Here is a 5,335-nt window from a genome sequence, read left to right as displayed (position 1 = left end):
TTTTCCCCCTCACTTTTGGTTTATAGTTTATATTTCTTTCTTTCATTCTTTGTTTATCTTTTTTTTTTTTATATTTTATTGATTTTTTACAGAGAGGAAGGGAGAGAAATAGAGAGTTAGAAACATCGATGAGAGAGAAACATCGATCAGCTGCCTCCTGCACATCTTCTACTGGGGATGTGCCCGCAACCCAGGTACATGCCCTTGACCGGAATCGAACCTGGGACCTTTCAGTCCGCAGGTCGACGCTCTATCCACTGAGCCAAACCGGTTTCGGCCTTTGTGTATCTTTTTGTAGGTTGAGCTTTGAAAAAAGCATTTCTCCTTTATCACTCAGTTGGGAAAAAAATATGGTTTACCTTGACTCAAAGACTTTCTTTGATAATTTCATCAAGTGTTGAAATTTCCATTAACATGATAAGTAAAAAAAAAAATTAAAGATTGAAAGAAAAAGCAGCAAAAGCTAGCTTTTGAGTTGTTGGGTGGTTTCTGAACGGTCATACCTAGTTTAAGCCGGTGCTGCTCGAAGTGTGGTCCCTGGACCAGTGCCAGGCCATGAGCTGTGGCTGCAATGAGAAAACAAAAATTGAGAGTTTATAAGCTTTTGTATGTAGACGTCAGACTATGATGTGGCCATTTTTCTTGTATCCAGTTTTATTGTATATTTAAAACATATTGGCCAACCATTGATTGTAACTTTTAAAAATGATCTTCCTGTACTGACAGTTACAGAAGCACTGGTCTAAATGACCTCTGCAATGACCTCCCAGCCTCAGGCCTCAGACAAGATCGGGCCCAGAGCGGGCAGCCAACAAACGTATGTTGACAGACTGATTGTTACTTAAGGCATAGTTTCTAATCCTATGGTGCTCTGTTATGTTAAATCTTTATCAGTCGCTCAACTGTACATACAACAAATATAAGTCAGCTTTTTACAACTATTTTTATACGGGCGTGAAATAACCTGCCTAATTCTCTTGGCTCAGTGTGAGTAATAAGTTAAATCCAAGTTTAGAGAACTCAAAAGAAACGACGGGTATGCTCAAGTTAAAAGCAGCTTTCACTTGCTCCGCATTAGCACCGACCGGCTTAGCTGCCTTTGAGCGGGGAGCTGGGTGGGAAGCGCGCGACTCCATGTCAGGGCTGCCTCCATGACTCACTGTTATGAAGAATAAATGCAAAATAAATAAACAAATAAATGCATCGCTGGGTCAGATCAGGTGAAGGCCATGCCTCACACTAGTGCAGGAAGTCCTGGGAGTTGCTCTCTGCCCTGGAGGCCCTTGCTAACTCCGACCTCGACCTCGGGTGGAAGAGACCTGAACGCATAGCTGGGTCACCTTCTTCCTTCCGCACGGCCGTGGCCTCGGGCGGGCTTGCTGCTGGTCTTGCTCCGGCTTGCACGTCAGTCCATTGATTGGGTCATGGTCCCCTTCCCGTGTGACTCTACACGAGCTGCTTAAGTCTCTCTATGTTTTGGATCCCTCATCTGGGAAATAAAAAAATAAAGACGAGGACACCGTGAAGGTTAAGTGACAACGCACGTGCCATGTCTGCTGCAGGCTGACGGACTGGCTACGCTCACCGTCACTGCCCTTCGCGGGCCCTGCTCCCGGACCAAACCAAGCTTCCTCTACCCAGGGAAGGCCCAGGTCCCCATCTACTGCTTCCCGTGATGTTGTGACTTTGGGCCATTTTTTAACCACTTTTAAGTCTCGGTTTCTTCATCTGAAAACTTGTACAAGGCATGACATTTGAGTGAAGTCAGGTTATGGAGGGCCGCGTGCAATCCCACATGTCGTCTGCTTCCGATTCGGCTGCTTCCGATGGGAAAACGCACAGCTTGACCCACCGCGCCTGCGTTTCTATCCAGGCTCCTGCCTGGGATTCTCATTTCTCAGAACCTGGAAGCTTTCTTTGCTCTTGCCATTAGCATCAGTCCTTAGGAATCCCATTTCTGCCTTTACCTGCTGAACTTCTCACTGGACATAGTTCCTTTTTAAAAAATATATTTTTATTGATTTCAGAGAGGAAGAGAAAGGGAGAGAGAGATAGAAACACCAATGATGAAAGAGAATCATGGATCGGCTGCCTCCTACACACCCCCCACTGGGGATCTAGCCCACAACTGGGAATGTGCCCTTGACCGGGAATCCAACCATGACCTCCTGGTTCATAGGTCGACGTTCAACCACTAACCCACGCCAGCCAGGCACCTGCTTCCTGCTTTTTACCCAGCCATAACCCCAGTACCTTAGAGGGCCTGTCAGGAGTCACAGAAGCTCCCATAGCCCTAAGATCCTCTGGTCAACGCCGCCTGCTGTCTGCCCCCAGGACACCCCCGTGGGCCTGCCTAGCTCAAGGACTGAACAGGAGTGGACTGGCCTTCAGGCCACCTGCTGAGCCCAGAGTTGACAGGACCTGCTATGGAACAACACAGGGCACTGGTCCCATCCTGGGACCGGCATGTCCCCATGGTGTCGTAACCCCGGCAACCGGATTGAAGGCAGATGCTACAAGGACCTTTTTGTGTAGAAACCATGTTTGATGGTGGCTCTTCTGGGAGCGTCTGCTGACGCTTCTCTTTCCCGTGAAGTGACTCGGATTTCTCCGCAGACCTTCCATTCTTGTCTATGGCTCTTCTTCAGCTTGATTCCACCTGCTGGGGAACTGAGACTCCCACACTCCACAGATCAGAGGCATCAAAGCCAGCGGTGGCCTAGGAAGGCTGTGGCATCGCTGGCTTTGAGTGGCACCTCTGGGGGGATGGAGAGTGGGGGTGGGGCGTCCTGTACAAGCATAAGGTCCCTTGTTCAACTTCAAAATTCCAGACACCCCCCCCACACACACACACAAAACATAGATGCACACACACGAAGTGTCAGTTCAGTTGGCACAGACACCCTGCTCCACCTGCCTCCACGCTGTTTCCGAGGCCTGTGGGTGTCCTTGACTTGGGCTCCCCCAATCAGGGGCCCCCATCGGCACCCAGAAGGGAAGCCCTGGCGGAAACTGCCTGGTTCTGAACACGAGGCGGCTGATTTAAAGGTAACGCCAGGTAAGGACCCCAAAGTCAAATGCCAACAAAAACACTCTATTCTGCATTTCGAGCTGTGGAGGGAGGGAATCTGTTTTCTCCACAAACAAACTTAAATTTAAAGTTCACGCTTGCTCCCACGAAAGGCGGAGAGGGAATTTCCATGGCATGAGAATCTTCGCGTCTGTTTTCCCTAAGGACTGAAGTCAGCCCTTTTTTTTGTTTTTGGCTTCTTTTCAATTGTTTTTGTTCAGTAAAGATGAAGCAAAACCAGTGCCAACTTTGCAAGTAACTCAGAACTAAGTCTGTGTGTGTCTGCTATGCGTTTGCCCCTTACGGGCTTAGCAACTTGATAATAAACGGTGAGGATGGGATGTGAGCTCAGCCAGCATCAGGGTCCTCAGGACGTTCAGGCTGGTGCTCCCGCGTGGACACTCGGAAACCTCGGGAGCGCTCAGCAGCCTCCGTTAGGATGCATGTCCTCGGGTCCATCCATTATAGATGCTCTTACGCCCAAGGGCCGGACTAGGGCACGGGCACTTTCCAACTATTACCCCTCTCTCTAAACAAACGCTGGGAGGGGCGGAAGCCGAGGGTGACACGATAATGCTGAACATCCTCATGAAGGTCAAACACGCCGTCTGACATCTGACAGGGAGACGAAGGCTCCTGGGCTGGCATTTATACCGGGTGCCTGGACCGCGGGGTCACAGACGAGTCTCCCAGAAACCCTGCTGTGTGAGGCTCACAGTCCATCCTGACACGCATTCGATGGGGCAAAGGCACTGGCCCCCAGGGAGCATCCCTGCCCCGACCCCAGAAGTGAAGGGCAGCTGACATGTTGTTAAATCACTAGGATGGATAATAAAAGCAAAATCATTAGCGTGTTTGTTCCAAAAAGCAAAGAGTAGAAGAGGCCTGGATGGCTAAGGGCCACTTGGGGGAGAGTGGAACCATTTTGTGAAGTTCCTCTGTGTCAGGGTGGCTCTCCTGAGAAGGGGGTACAGGGCAACCTTCACACAAAGCCACCCCGGAACCCTGACTCCATGGGCCAGGGTGCTCCTGGGGGCAACACTGGAATGCCCTACCCAGAAGGAGAGAGAGAGAGAGAGAGAGAGAGAGACTTTGCAAGTGGGAGCAGAGCATACACACACTGTTAACAGTTCATCAATGAACAATAGAAAAAGTTTAGCAAATGCAACTCTAAAGAACACTCTTCAGAAGAGACGCTGAAGAGGAACACACTGTCAAAGAAGGAATCCCTTAAGAAATGGGTTTAGGTATCAGAGGACACACAAGGCAATGACAGCAGTGTTTTCGATACACTGATTGCGACTAAAAGACCCTACGGAGCGTTGCAGCGTAGCAAGACCTTCCAATGAGTGCCTTTTGTTTCCCATTTGCTCACGTCCCACCCTCCACCTGCCTGTGATCAGGAGAATGTTGTTCCTTTGGGGCTTTTTTTTTTCTTTAATGAAGATGAGCTTAGCCAGGTGTGTGGGGTGGGGTGCGGGCAGATTCTCTCCTGTGACGGACAGGACGAGGACCCAGCAGCAGCCTGGCCGGGACACCCCGCCCCAAAAACAACTCTGAGCGGCCCGTGTGGGTGTGGAAAGGGAGTGGAAAGGGAATTGGCTTTGAAGCCAGACAGACTTCATAGAAGGTCTAATTAATTAAGTCGCTCGTTAGCAAATTCCTTCCTTTCATCTCTCAGGACCTTCCTCTTCTTGCCTGTGGGATGGGCCTAAACCACCTCATCTGATTTTTATAAGGAAGGCACCTGGCACATAGATTACACTCAAAATGTTAATTCCTTCCCTTCTTTCTGTTTATTGAAACTGTTACAGCAAACCCCCCAGTGCTCGATCGGACCTAATGGTGTGCGGCAGCGTCCAAACGGTCTCCTCCGTGGACACTCAAGGCAAGGAAAACGTGTTGAGCCTCTCTTGATTTAAAAATTGAAAATTTCTATCAAATTTTGGAAGTTTTTATTTTAAAATTATTTTATTTTTATTATTTTTCAGATACACTTTTATTTTACTTGAATTTCATAAAAGAGAAAGAGAAGTTGATGGAATTGCTGAATTCATATAAATATTTCCTCTAGACAAGAGATACGTACGCTAAAATATCCCTTCAAGATTAAAAAAAGAAAGAAAGAAAGAAACTGTGAGAACATTAAAGGTTTGTTAACGTAAAAAAACCATTGAAACCTGTAAAGAATTTTTGTGAGTTTATTTGAGCCAAACTGTCGACATATGCCGGGAAGCAGAACCTCAACGAATTGAGATAGTGCTC

This window comes from Myotis brandtii, unplaced genomic scaffold, assembly GCF_000412655.1.
Source record: "Myotis brandtii unplaced genomic scaffold, ASM41265v1 scaffold460, whole genome shotgun sequence".
NCBI classification, from domain to species: domain Eukaryota; kingdom Metazoa; phylum Chordata; class Mammalia; order Chiroptera; family Vespertilionidae; genus Myotis; species Myotis brandtii.
The sequence above is the reverse complement of the archived record's forward strand: the minus strand, read 5'-3'. Positions refer to the sequence as shown.